The sequence below is a fragment of the Bacillus rossius genome, chromosome 5, assembly GCF_032445375.1.
Source record: "Bacillus rossius redtenbacheri isolate Brsri chromosome 5, Brsri_v3, whole genome shotgun sequence".
Taxonomy (NCBI): domain Eukaryota; kingdom Metazoa; phylum Arthropoda; class Insecta; order Phasmatodea; family Bacillidae; genus Bacillus; species Bacillus rossius.
Window position 1 is genome coordinate 53,205,797 of NC_086333.1, and position 15,848 is coordinate 53,221,644.

Consider the following 15,848-nt stretch of genomic DNA (forward strand, 5'->3'; position numbering starts at 1 on the left):
TAGGGTTTTCCCTGTGTCCATGCAGATTTCAACCTGGGTCAAATTTACCTAGTTATAGTCTAGGCACCAACCACTGCCAACGCTTGCCAATACCCAATCAGCACACGATGCACGCGATCCTACGGCCTGAGACGCACTTGGAGTCTTCCCTAACCCAGATATCTCCCAACTCAACTCGGACTAAGGTAGGTTAGTAAAAAAAAGATAGTAAGTGATCTAAGGCTTGTTTTGCGGTGTCGTGGAGGCAGAGGGAGACCGTTTGATTAAACTTTGTGTATATTTTTTTTAATGACAGTTAAAGTTTATATTAATTTAATGGAGTGTTGCCACGATCGAAACTTGGATTCTATGGCTGGACAATCCCTAAAAATGTACACGATACAAGCTGTCATTTCCTCCATGCCTAAAACAAATACCCGCGTGATTAAGCTAACAGGCTTCGGACTGAGATGAACGGTCTATGGACTGAAGTTATTTTGGACAAGGTAGTAAATACTTATTCGGGGTTACCGATGTCGTCAACAGTATTTGGGAAGTCCACGAAAGTTAGATGTTTTTATGTCTATTATGCAAACTTGCAGTTGTATGCAATGCTTGTTGTTGGGCCATTTTGTGTTCCGATACTAGGCAATTAAATATTTTGTAAGGATTTCTGCCACCGCTAACCTGATAAATGAAGTAGTTAGAAGTAATATTTGCATTATATTCATGTGATAGCCTTTAACGTTATGTTACACTTCAGAAAGAATTTTTTACGAAAACGTTTTAAAAAAAATCCACATAATCAAAGCATAATCTACAGTAATAAACCTAACGTCTTATCCATAAAATTTCTTTGTCTTTAATGTTAAGGTTGATTTAAAATAAAATCTATCTATTGCAGTTGCTACCGTAGTGCTAAGTAGTTTTAAATGGGGAAGATTAAAAAAACTGTAAAATGACTCTAACTCCCTCAATATTTAAAATACAGCCCATCCGTTTAAAGTCATTATACATCCTAAGAGTAAAGCCCTTTTTTTTTTGCTTGAAATAATTTATATAGCCCAACCATTATCTCAAGGAGTGAAAAAAAACTTGTAGGACAAAAAATCATAACTTACTTTAGAAGGCCAGTATCAAATTATTTCCGTATTTTTACTTAATATTCCAAACATAATCTTAACCTGATGTCTTAATATTTTATGAGAACAGCCTACAGTGCAAGGTGACATGGATAAAAAGGGCTGTGGCCCTTTATGTTCCAACGTACAGAAATAAAAACATCGAATCCTACCTGTGCCAAGCGCCAAACCGAAAGGGATTATTTTTCTGCATTTATGAAGCCATAATTGAAAGTACAAATATTTAAAAAAAAAAACCAATCATGGGGACTGTCAACAGAAGTGAAAAATTAAAACTTTGTTTTAAAATTTGTAATATGACATCATTTATACGTCAAATGTACTTAAGAAAATGATTTTGGTATTATATCAGTACGTTGTCAGCATGATATCATTTATTCTTACATCATTTTTAGTCACAACAGATGTCAGTGGTGTGTAAAAATTACGTAAAATTTCATTACCTTTCTATGACTTACCAGTGATATCAGACCTAGGTCATGTATTTACGTGGTAAAATTAACTTCACTTACTGCTACTACAGCATGTCGGTGATGCAAACTCACAAGAATTTACCCATCCAAAAAAAAGCACAACACGCACATGATACAGTAGAGTATATACAATGTATTAGTGTATATATGCGTATACATGTACACAGGCTGCTGCGATTCGCCAGTCTGGCGCAACACGTCACTAGCATGTCGGTGACGCGAACCCATAATCTTGCTCAAATAATTTACCGTCTCTAATGCTCTTGACTTTCATTTAAATTTAAAAAAAACTCCTAAGTTGCTATTTTCTCCCACAGACAATGTTTTTTCCATGCTTATAACTTGTCAACGCAATCAGATATTCACACTTAAAAACAGTTTTTAATGAACTGTACTATTAAAAAACATGTTCTAATAATTGTATGTTTCAAAAACGCAAATTTGTTATTTTTCTTATGACACACATTATGAGCTAGTTAACTGTGATATACAGCCGTCCGCGAGGAAAAAGAACACGAAAAGATTGTCGCGCAAACGTTTTTTTTTTCTCATTTAGCAGTCAAAACCGATAATGCTTTCATATAGGACATGCTGCTGTTGTGGATATGACTAAATATGTCTCCTTTTTATGACATTCGTCATTCCTGGTTTTCACTGCATGTCTTATAGAGAATAACATATGGCTGATGACGGGAGCAGATGTCAGTTTTCGAAACGCCGATACAGTTTTTCCTTAGAGCATTTAACTACTGACATCAGAAATTTTTGACTTGTTTTATGTGTGTCTGTGTTCATGTTTATAGTCCGTTCTGGAGGTTTCTCGATGACATTCAGTGTAGGCAACCCGCGACCGACGCGACGGAGAAAAAAAATGTTTCCCAGTGCGAAAAACATTGACGTATGTTGGAAAAAATAAAGTTTCAAATCAATATTCCACGGTGTAAAAATCATTCAAAGTAGGTCAGTTTGTTTGCCATTGTCACTGCATAAAAAGTTGAATAAGCAAATAACATAACGCCTGATCCCAGCATATAGTAGGGACGAGTAGAAATGCTGCACTTTATTTTTTCATAGAACATTAATATTCATGTAAAATTACAGATATTTGTAAGTGTAATACATTAACATGAAAACAACTGTATCACTACAAATAAGTGTTCACAGTTATACTGGGTTCAGATTCTTACCCGAGCATTTATACTTTGTGTTGTTCCAGTATTGCCAATAGTTCAAATTATATGAAATCATTTCCCTGAATAGCTTTCAAGTATTAACTGTGCACATAAATAAGCATTAAAACGAAATTAAATCTAATTATTGAATATTCTTTTATCATTCATTGTATAAAAAAATTTATGCTTGAATTAAAAACAAATTTTAAAAACACATTTATTGTCATTGTAAACCAAAATTTATTACTCGAATAACTTGATCTCCCCAGCGTAGTAAGTTGTGTGTGGTAAACATTGATGTAATAAAAAATGGGTGCGTGTACTTATGTACGAGCTTTAGAAGTTACACTTACTTGGCGTAATATAAAACTAACATAAATTTTGCTTTCAATTAATTAATAAAAAATAATAAAAGGACTGAAGTGAAATTATAAATAAAGTTAGTAGAGTATAAATTAACATAATTAAGATTTAAATAAAACTCAGTATTCAATATCAATATTAACACGTTTATAAAATAAAATATTTCATTTAGTAAAATTCAAAACAAATTTTATTAACAAGTTTAATGTTTATTCTACTTAATTACTTTTAATAATTTATTAAAAAAATGTAGTAATTTATAATGAAAATAAATTATAAATAACGGGAATATAAACTTATTTATATAAATACACTTAAAATAAGCTTAAATAAGTTTTTTAACAGAATTTATATAACTAATATTCACAATAAATAATTCACTTTAAATTTAGGGACCAGTATCCAATATAAATCACAAAGGATATGATTAAAAAGCACATGCTATTTTTATTCGTATGTAGCTTTTTTTTCAGCTTGTCAAATTTTGTTGGATGCTGCAGCGCATCGTAAAATTTTATTCACATAATTTTTTTTTTTCATAACGCGCACAAAGAAGTACATATTCAGTATAAATTTATGCGCCGATATTTTTTTAGAAATAATCAGTATCGCCTCGAAGAACGTTATTTCATACGTCCAAAAATTAAATACCGTAGCCATGTGTTGTATAAAATTAGAGTAGCTTTCTTGTATCATTTCAAACATGTTTATTGGCAAATGGTTTCCAAAGGAATGTTTTACAAAAGCGCAGAATGTATATATATTTTTTCTGTGTGGAGGGATTTCGAATAAAGCACGGGGGGGGGGGGGAGGGGGGGTTAAACCCAGGTACCAGGACGCGTGTGACGGGATTCGAACCCGTGTTCTCCAGAGACGGGCAATCGCCCGCTACGTTAATCACGCTCAGGACCTGAACGCGGCACGTGGGACGGGTCATCATCTGCATCCCCCAGGTCTCAAGTCTGGAATGAGTGGGGGGGGGTGGTTTGGGGGGGGAGGGGGAGGTGTAAGAGAGAGAGAGAGAGAGAGAGAGGCGGAGACTCGGCGACAATGGCGGCGAAGAGGAAGCGCGGGAGAGAGAGAATGAGAAAAGGAGGAGGGGACAGAAGGGAAGCAATTAGTTTTGGGTCTAGTCTCGGTGTAATTAGTTCCCTTTCTTAACAATGAATCGTTTAATGATGCACCCGGGAGGAGCGGGTCTCCAGGGTGCTGCGTGTGACGAGAGCGCGCGCTCCGCTGCGAGGCGCCGGACGGTCGGGCTGGGTCCACCATTTATATATTTATTTATATATATATATATACACTATGACAGCGACGAGGAGATGTGACCGACGGTGTGTTCGAACCCACTCTCCAGAAGAAAAAAAATATATAAAATTTCTGTACGCTTGCTATAAGATCCCTTTTGGAAAACCAGTCGTCAAAGAAACAGTTCGTGATACAACACAAGGAAAATGTGCTGCAACTTTTGTACAACACATGGCTGTTGTGGTTATTATTGACGTTTTTTCGAGATAATACTGAGTATTTCTTATGAAAATTGGATTTCCGATTTCATGTCTTAATTGAAGTTTCATTCAAACATATTTTTTTATACATGGAAAATATAATCGAGATTTATATTATTTGAATTTATTTTGTTTTAATAACCTTATAAATTGTTATGCCATGATGTGGTCCCCCTGTTTGTGTCTTTCACCGTGTTACTAGCTTTTGTCTTATCGCGCCGTTCGGGAAGCCTGGGGAGTAGGCAAAACGCGAAGCGACGGAGAAAAAAAAATTGTTCCAGTGAGAAGAAAAAAATAACGCTCCAGCGACAACACTGGCTGTGACGTCAGTGGAAGGCGGCCATTGTATCGAGACCGTTGAATACTTTGATAGAAGCTTCTAGGTTGTCTTCATGGTAGTCGCTGACGAGTAAATAACCCCCCCCCCCCCTCCTTGTTTGGACTGCTGGAGGGCAGTCACCCCCACGCTACGACTCTCCGCCCGCCGTAACGTCGCAAGACGCAATATTGGCATGACGCCGAATGTCTATCTATGTTAAGTTGGGTGACCGAATTATATCATTGAATATATTTCAATGATTATGTTCAGAGCAACGCAGGGGATATTTGGAGGCTAATCGCTGCGGCAGCTAACGTAGAAATTCTAAGTCCGAGTGGGATTCAGCAATTCTGTCATTGCGATGTACACCGCACGAGGACTTAAGGGATGCAGTTGGACGGATGGGCAGACAGGGCATGCGTGTAGCGGCTGATGTCGTTCGAGCAGGTCGGTGGTTAGCGGCGACCATGTATTACAGTCCGTATTGGGTTACGTACGGTTACGTATGTTACGTAACCAGATTTACGCTTACGTCGTGTGAAAACGACTATACAGATTTTTTCCTGGCACATAAGGGCAGTTTTGAATACATGATTTGCGAGTTTCCACTAGTGTATACAACTGGTTAGTTTGGTACGAGAAATAATTGTTTGCCTCGGAAGAAGAAAAAAATCCAATAGATAAAGCCTGGGTTGGGTGTACCACATCAAAAGTGCACGAACAAACGATTTTAAGGCCAGAAGCGTCGAGTTCATGTGGTTGTCCTCACGTAAGCGCCTGCCTAGATAGTGGTTCTTGCGGACACGTGTTTGCGAACGTAGCCGCCTTGCGTGAAGCAGGGAGTGGACGACCGGCAGTGCTGAACATTGCCGTGGACTCGCTGGGGCGCTAGTTGTCTGCGAGGCGAGTTCGAGAACGAGTATGCCTGCAGCCAACTACAGCGAGTGAAGGCTCGCTGTTGGTGAAACAATGCCAGACAAGTAACACGAATGTTTTTGACCACAGTAGCCGAGTGGTGCTAACTTCGAAAGTTCAACTTTTACGTGTCACCATGACTTTTCAGTAAGACTGAAAAACCGATTTTATACTTATATAATGGCGAAGTTAGACTGTTAGTGTTGAACTATTTTCAAGCGGACATTAAAATATTGTATATAACCTACTATTTCTGTGGCAATCATGTTAATAACGTTTGTAAAATTTTTAAAAATAATATTTAATCGTAAACGTATTTTGTTTTTGTAATTGTAGTTTTTATACAAATATTGTTGTGAATATTGGTCAGTTCCAAATATTGAAGGCACCTCCACAATTCTCAGTTTTCAATACGGATGTTGTTCATTTGGAGAGTCTTAGTATATTGTGCTCATTGGCATCGTGAAATGGAAACTTTAATTTGTTGCAGTAATGATCACGGTGTAACAATTATCATCCCCGCTATCTAGCTCGTTTCGAGAAAGAGCCTCTTTGATTGATCTATGTTTGTTTAATGACATGTTGCTAAAGTTGATGTTAGTAAATCAAAGAGTTTCCAACCTAACTTGCCCAGTTGTCGGGACAGACAAATTGTATGCGCGCAGATAATACTGAAATGCTTTTTAAGTGAACTGTTTAAAAATAACTAGTTTCTATTGTATGCACTGGGACAACACAAAGCATAAATAAATTCCCGAATAAGAATCCGAAACCTGTTTACTTACAAAAAAAAATAACAGTATACAGATAGTAAGCTGTCTCGCTGTCCGAACTCCAGGAAGATATGTTAAAATGGAGATTGAGCGACAATTTAGGCTCACTTGTACTTCTAACGCCTTTTCTTTTATGGACAACATCTTATCTTTCTTGTAGGGAGTTGAATCCTCGACCATTTTGGCCCAAACTTATATTTTCCAGCATAAGGTAGTAAGGTCCCATCGTGGGTTAGAACCAATGATCACCTCTGCTGAAACCGGGGGAAATCGCTGCTCAAGGCGATTTCCTGCAAATGTATGTATGTACGTACGAATGGGTGGACGTTCCAAGATCGACAAACACGACCTCCTCCTCCCCCCCCCCCTTTTCCCGAGATGTAGCGTCTTGTCCAATGCGAGGCGCGGGGGGTTCCTATCTCCTCTTTGTCACGTGATGCGGCGGGATTTAGGGACGGCGTTGTTAGCCGTGATGCGTTGCGTTGAGGACGAGCAGAAAAGGGTTTGGGAGGAGGAAGGGGGAGGATCGTCTAATCTACCAATTATCCACCACCCCAAACCACCCTTGCGCGGTCCAATTGCACGTGGCGAGACTAGAGCAGGGTGGAAGCTGGTGATTCAGTGGCCCTTCGTCTCCCCCAACCCCAACCAGAAGTTCACCCTCGCTGTTAGCTCGTCGGGCAAGACCCGCCGTGCCACGCGGAAAACAAACAAGCCCCAGCCGTAGGAAGACATGGGTCATTGTCAGGCTGTTAGGCTCTGCTGAACCAGCGGTCGGAACCCTCTGCAGGACGCAGCGAGACTATATATATATATATATATTTTTTTTTTCCAGTAACGATCCTCAAAAGGGGTAAGCATTCTAATTTTTTTTCCCCCAGTATTTCTGATCTTTGCATCGGATTTAAAATTATTTTTTATCGAAGAAAACTTTATATACCAAACAAGCAATCTTAATTTTTTTTACTAACTTAAAGGCTAATTTTTATGTCAGTCCTAGCATGAACTGAAATCATGAAATCACGTAAAATAAATTTTGTATTAACCGTTTCTATGTGGCCTTCGTGTGCAGAAACTTTATTTTGGTACAGCATTCATAAATCGATAAAAATTAGGTTCTCCCTAAACTACAGAAACATTTGTTTATCATGGTTTCGAAAGTAACCTTATTTTTATAAATTTATTTACGATTCACTAAGAACTAAGTGTTCGACGACGAAGCCTTTATTTGAATGGTTGATCCAAAACTTTTTAATACCACACTTTTCCATGCTTTCAGTTCATGCTAGAACTGGCATTAAAATTTTCCATTTAGTTCATAAAAACATTAAATAGGGACTTGTTTATTGTACCTATTTATTAACATTAAAATATGGGAATATTATAAATATATTAAAAATAATATGCAAAAAATGTACACTACAAAACTGAAATTTAACAGGTTGAAAGTCCAATCCTCATGTATGCAGAAACTGCAATAGCCACGACCCAAAGTCGTCAAGACGGCGGACCAACGTATGGAAAAATGCATTCGTTTATATTGACTTTCGCGATCATCGGGGAATGTACTAAGCTTTTTGGTCTGTGTGCCAAAGTAGACTTAATGGTAGTGAACTTATCCTGGGATACATTTTGTATACTTGAATAGTCAAAACAAGATGTAATAGCACCATTTATAAATACCTTTAATTTATTAGCCAGGAAACATGAGGTCAAAATTATTTAACATTTTGTTGGTTTTCTAAAGCATTAAGAACGCGGTGCTATATTTGAAGTAATTTTAAAACTCAAAGTTGCAACCAATAGATACTTTAAGACAGAATTAACCTGAAACAATTTAAAACTAATATTTTTACTCTAAGTCTATCTAACTATAATTGTTTTTTTTCTCAAACGACATAAATCAGTCTGTAAATACATCCTACAAAGAAACAACATTATTGATCTGATTCAAACTTCTATCAAATGCCGTATTCCTGGAACTAAGATGTTTACACATCAGTAATTGGTTATGGATTATGAAGAATCACCGTGCCTTTAAGAAAGCTAATTACGTACAGTTAACTTACGTTTTAAACTTACATACAGTATTTTATTTAAAGACACTATTGGTTTCCAAATATTATCATTGTTTCTATTACCGATGTAGCCTTAACTATAATATCCATATCGTTCATCTTTTATTACAAACTGTTTATTGGCGATTGGTTTCAAAAGGAATCTTTTGTAACAGTACAGAAAATTATTTTCTGTGTAGCGCCACAAACCCCTCAGAGGCTACAAGTATGCATGAAAGGACTCAAGTGATTCTATAAGGATACTTTTAACTGTTCAGAAGGTCAACAAAATGGCTAATATCCATTTTAATATAATTCTCAAAGCTCCTGTAGGCTAAATGTTTCATTAAAGGAGGAATGTGGAAACAGCAACTATGTTTATGGCTATAATATTTTTCTGAGTAGGTATAAATACGAGTACCTCGGTTCACTTAAGCCTTTTTCGCACGTTAAAACAGCTAGACGGACGGAGCTCCAAGGGTAAGCTGGATATGGAAAATAACCTCGAATATCACATCGCGAGGACTTTTCTTTGTTTCCTCCTTTTTTTTTCGCAACGAGATGAAATCGAGCCCGGCAAATCCCACCCTCGCTAGAGGGGGGACGGGTTGGACCAATCACGTCAGGGGCCGACCAATCAAATGCGACCCCACCAGCACTACGCCCTGCAACCCCCTTGCAATCGGCGGGAGGGTGTTATCGAGCCGCTAGGAGAAAAAAGACCAAACGCCAGTTACAAGCTATGACGAGGGCTGCGTAACCGGACATCTTTCACTTGCCACTTGTGCGTGTGAAAAAATACGCTAACGGCGAGACGAGGGGATAATGAGGCTCTGGGTCCCACCCCTATTCGTTTTGTGATTCTATGTTGTAATTATTGTTAAAATCTGCTTGGCTGTTTAAGGCCTTTTCAATTATGTTTATTTTTATATTTTCGTTAAAATAATTTGTCTTTAAGTTCTTCCTAAACTATTTTAGTTTTTGAAGTTGCACTTCTTTAGGGGCGTTATGAAAAAATGACAAGAGTGAGATTTTATGATGCGCGCGCACCATGAAACGAAATTTTCACAGGATGGAAAAAGGATAAATACAAAAAAAAATATGTATGTGCTTTAAATCTTATCCTTTTTTTGAATAATGGTTGACATCATTTAAAACATTTGTTTGTTGTGAATATAAGTGATAAAAATTGTGCTTATAACAGTTTTCAGTTTTTTTTCAAGTTTATTTATATAAGCGAGGTTATTTCCCCGTATGTATAATTTACTTGTTTTATAAAATATTATATTATAATTTAATAACTAATTAAATTTTAATATTTAGTATTAACATTCAGCGTATTAAATTATTTTCACTATCAATAAAATGTATTTATATTATTTTAATTTTAAAATTATTATATTTACGTGTTTTATTGCTACTGAATACTGTATATATATATATTAATTTGTTTTAATTTATAGTTTACAAAGTGTATGTATATTGTCATTACAGCTCTTTTATTATTTTATTTATACTAAATATTTGAAAGCCAAATTAAAGTTGTTTTTTATTACGCCAAGTTAGTGTAACTTCTAGGGCACGTATATTAAGCACACGCGCCCTTTTTTTTTTTTTTTTACATAAATGCTTTATATAGCTTATTTCTTCGTTAGTTTTAGTGATTAAAGTTTGGATGTAAAATTATATTTTCCTTGATTAGCATTGACAACAGTCACGGTGTACGATAAATTAAAGTGTGATCGGGTGTACCGATACTGGAAACTGGAAGATAAGGGCCATTTTTACTGGGTTTATCGTCACCGTGGTGGAACTGTGGGCAGCGACGTCGGCGCGGGAAGAGAACGAAAGTGGACTTCGTGCGGGGAACAACTGCCGAGTGGGGCGGTGACAGTTTTCGTTATTACAAACGTTATTCACATATTTATTCTTCATTGAACATAGCGTCTCATGTTTAAAAAAATAATAATAATTTGAAAATCTGCCTTTCACCTGAGGTTGAAAAAAGTAAAAATGTTTTTGTCTAGTTTTCTCATAGGGAATCGCCTGACAGGAATCACATGAACACGTCATTTATAATACATATAACTAAAAGCCCATACCGAAAAATAACAATTACAAACGTTTATTAATATCGTTTATATATTAGTGATGTCCCTTAGAGTTTTTTAATAGAGTAGGTCTGTATTTAAAATAAGCATTTAATTAAATAATAAACAAACCATAATTTAAAAACTGCGTTAGAAAAAAAAATACGATCATATTTTTATTTAATTACGTAATTTCGGTACAAAAGTTATTTCTTATTGACTGAACAGTAAAACAAGGTTCGTTTTCCTTCGCGGAGCTGAATGTTCTCGTCCGAACCCGATTCATCCACATTAGCGGCCGGGTCGACGTGTGGAAACAGGTCAGCTGGAGGCTATCGAACTGGCCTCCCGCGGTGTTCCCTTGAGTCGGCCTCTCTTTCTGCCTCAGGCCTGGTACACACGGATCGTTGTAACGCAAGTTAGAACGCGCGTTGAAGACGGGCACGTTAAAGCGGATTGAAGTGTCAGCTATCGCGTCCTTCCCCCCCCCCCCCCCCCAATGGTTTCCCGATGGAAGTTGGAGAGAACGCACATCTTTGTTGGCCACCACTATCGTCACTACTAATATTTAAAATACGAATAAAATTCTGAATCCATCCCGTTTTAAGAAGGATATCAACATACGATATGATTGCGGGACGGATCATACTATATGAAACACAAGTGAGAAGCATTGAAAAAGAAAACTTACCTCGGGGCAGTATGATGTCCGGTAAGACAGTGCGAGACAAAACATCGGATAACTTTCCTGAATGAAGTGAAGTTACCGTGGCCAGATCAAATAATTTAAACCGATGTAAGTACACAACTAGACGACTAGTTACCATTCTGTCTTAAAGAGGAGGTACATTATCCGATACTCGTCTGTGCTAAAACAATTATTAGACTAAAACCAATTTTTTATACGATTTTCAAAATTTGGTTTTTCTAAACAAAATTATTTAAAATTGAATGCCTGAAGTTTAAAGCGACTGAGAGCTTCAAAAGTTCTACCTTGTACAGCCAATGGCGTTCTGCATTGAATTCATTTTTGGAATGAAATGGTACTACGTTTTGAAGTTTTTAACACGCTTTTATTAGCTTCATATGTACGTATGTATGTAATGGAAACTTTGAACATGATTTTGACCCCTTCAAAACGTCGGATTAACTCGAAATTTGGCATACTTATCCAGGACCGATGACAATTCAATATTTTAAACAGTTAGACCCGTTATCCTTACTAGGCTGATCAGGATTAGCGATTTTTTGTTTTCCTAAAACTGGTACCTAGTGTCTTTGCGCCAAGACCAAAAAGGGAAACTATCAGGCGCGCCGGTCACCTATTTCTCGGATAAGTTACCGACTTTGAATAAGATTAAATTTTCGGAGAGGGAACCTGAGAACCGGCTATCTCATCTAAGGGAGGCAGCAGGCGCCCAAATTGCTCATTTCTCGTATAAGTTACTGACTTAGAATAAACATCAATGACTTCCCAGTTTTATTGAAAATCATTGATTTTAATAGTAGGATATTGAAAATATTGTGTACCTACTATAGTTCTTCAACACGCTATATCGAATATATATTTTAAAAGCAGCCAATATCTACTCAAAGTCACTTTAATAGTAAAGTGATGTAATAAAGAAAACCCAACTAAAAAATGAAAAATATATAATAGTTTAAAAAACTAAAAAAACACGCTATTATAGAAAATCCAACTAAAAAATTAAAAATAAATAATAGATAAAAAAACTAAAAAGACACGCTCTTATAGAAAATCCAACTTAAAAAATAGAAAATAAATTTTAATAAATTTGAATTAAGAATAATGTAAATCAGAAAAAAAATGTATTTTATTGTAAAAAGAGGGTGGGGTGCATGGTGTCAATAGTTAGAAATATTTTATTGACAGATATGAACCACGCTTTTTTTAAAATAAAACACATTTTCTTCTTATTTACACTATTCTTAATTCAAATTTATTAAAATTATTTTCTATTTTTTAGTTGTGTTTTCTATAAAAGCGAGTTTTTTTTATTTTTTAACTATTATTTATTTTTAATATAGTCATACACAAACTGTGCTCTAACGAATACAAATTTCCAGTACTGAACTACATATAAATATGGTTATGGCATAAAAATTGTTGAACACAATATTGCATCCATCAGTTCTAATTTTCTCCCATAAATGTCGATTTTTACTGGTGGAACTAATAAGAATAGGTAAAAAATAGAGAAGTAGTTTCAGCACTACTTTCTACGATCAAATCCCACCCAAAAACATTCAGAGAATATTTTCTCTTTTTGCTTCTGACACGCAAACGGAAGTTATTGAATACAATACCTTTTTCACATAATCGTTCCTTAAACGCAATTGTAAAATTAAAAATTTAATAGCTGAGTGGTTTTTAAGGTTTCGGTATTGATATTAAGTCCTTTGAAATATTTTAGTAACTAGGGGTTTGTATAAGACTATCCACGTGCCCGATTGGTAAGTATTTAATTTTCATTTTCGATGAACTACCAAAAACGCTGATACAACTGAATTTTATTTACAAAGAAAAGCCTAAACACCAATTTCCATTAGCTTTATTTCAAAAATGACGAACTTACAAACAAATGTTCGTCCCCTATTTAACCCCCTTAGCGGATGAATTTTAAAAATTAATTTATATAAGGAACCTCTGTACAAAATTTCATGCTTCTAGACTCACCGGTTTAAGATGTGAGTTGTCTGTCAGTCAGTTAATGTTAGAAATTTATTAAGTACATACTATCCCCACTATCCATTATTTTGTTGTAAACAAAAAAATTTAAATCTTAGGTGAAACAAAGAAGGTTAAGTACCTTAGCACTTAAATGATAAGAACTTTATTAAATTTTGTTTATCTTAATTTTTTTCTTTATATTACGAAGTCAGTTAAACATTTACAAATGAATTCACATTTGCACTCACGAACTGATTCGCCTGAGTAAAACTTCAATTTGTGGTACACTGTAGGATAGAATTTCAACCAATTGCTGTTTCCAAAAACGTGAGAAAAAAAGGTACGATTTTAAAACACGCAATAGCTACTTAATATATAAAAAACACGTGAGAAAGCTTTCCTCATATTTTTTTTCTTTAAATCAAGTCTCTGTTGTCCTCAAACAAGAGCTGTATGCTTTATAAAATAAAAACACCGGCAAGAATTGTTGTTATATTTCGAAGGCTTTTGTTGGCGAATGAAATAATTCACGCGTGAAATATTTGTGAAAATTTAATGTGCCGTAACAAAGGTTAATCATCTTTAACCGTATAGAGGATAATAACGTCATTCATCTTCTTCAGTGGATGGCCAAGCCGTTCTTTTAATTCGTGAAGACAGAAGAACAAAAAAAATATTAACATGCCGTTTCTAGCACGGGACATACTTGACGGGCCTCAGTGTTCCGACTAATACAAAAGCAGCAGTTTTCTCACACTATTTTTTACTGCGATGCTGGGACGCCAAGGTAAACTCAGGCGCAACGATAAAGAAAGAGAGAGAGAAAAAAAGAAGGCATTTAATCCACGAACCTGTACCTCCAAAGCTGAAAATTAAACAGACACGCAAAGACGACACAAAAGAAAAGCTTATATTTACAGAAGAGGCATAAGCTTATTCATTCAGGCGTATTCCATTCTTGGTAATCCTTATTTCCACGCGAAGAACTGCAGGAGTGGTGAGACGAGGAAAAAAAACATATACAGAATGTATATGTATTCAATGTGAAAGAAACATCTGGTTACCAGAATAACGATACTAGACAAAAACTATACAATCGCTTGCTTGGTACAGAAATATGTCATTATCTCCGGACTTCCCTGTGGAAGCCCGGCTATACTCTCTTAGTTAGGGTGTTGCCTCTCAACTTCATTGTCGAAAAATCCGTTTATCGATAAGAATTTAAATTTAAATCAAACATACTATACTTTAGTGGGGGGAAAATTGCACGACTAAAGTGGCAAAAAAAAAATTAATCTGGTAGGTTTAACTACTATTCACACTGTGAAACTATTTACTAATGCCAACTTAACCAGTTATTTGAAATTATGACTCATTGAAACTTCTACAAAAAAAATGCCTCGAACTATAACACTACGACATTTCCTTTAAGTTTTGGTATTTTCTTTCAAAACCGTAATTTATTGCTTCTTGGCTTGACGTTAAGTTCTGGGACAGCCTGTATAGACATTTAAAATTACGTATTGCTGTCAAAGTTTCAGGCAGAAAATTACATTCTACACAGTAGGTACCTGTTATTTGTATAAAGTCAGGGAAATATTACTGATTAAATTTTTTGTCTGACTACTAGTGTCACGGTCACTCACAATAGGTCTATTTTCTGCGTTTCCGCTGCTCCATAACGCAATCATCTTGAATGCTTTGGTCTATTTTTTTTTTACATTTTGGCATTAATATCTGGTTTTAACCATAGAAATAAAATAATATAAACATATAAAACATGGGGGTGAAAATGTGTTTAAAATATCCTATCGCACACGACATTTTCTGTGTTAAGGCTCTGTCTCACACACAAGGTATGTTATTTAATCTTGTTTCCATTACTTTATTTAAGGAAATTTCCTGTAAATGTATCACGATGGCTCTCTTGCATTTTATGTTTTGTCCCGAATCTGCTCAACATTTTTTTTACATGAAATATTATTAAATAGCAGTAAAAAGTTCATAATTGTCATTGTTTGTGTGACCTTTCAGAGAATAAAATAACGTTCAGTAAAATACTTACTGGGAGTTACATTGTAAGCCAAAAGCAAATTAAAATGAATTGTTGTAGGAAATTAATAGGGACACAAATGTCATTACTATCAGTTATAAAAAAAATAACCATAATGTCGTAGGGAACAAGTACCAATATGTGGGCATGTTCCAATATTGCACAATGGAAAGTTTAACGCTAGTATTAAAATGATTAAAAATGATATTTTAAATTTTTTTTAAGTTATTCAAATAATTCTTGTTTTACGAGATCTTGAGTTTAACGTTTGCGTTACTTTTTAACGCTGCCGTGGAGGGGGAAAAGAGAGAG

General features: G+C 35.6%; 1 protein-coding gene across 1 annotated transcript in view; it reads right to left on the reverse strand.

Moving 5' to 3' along the window:
• Positions 1-15,848, reverse strand: part of LOC134531803 (LIM domain only protein 3-like) — a 276,608-nt gene that overhangs the window by 108,603 nt on the left and 152,157 nt on the right. The window lies entirely within an intron of this gene.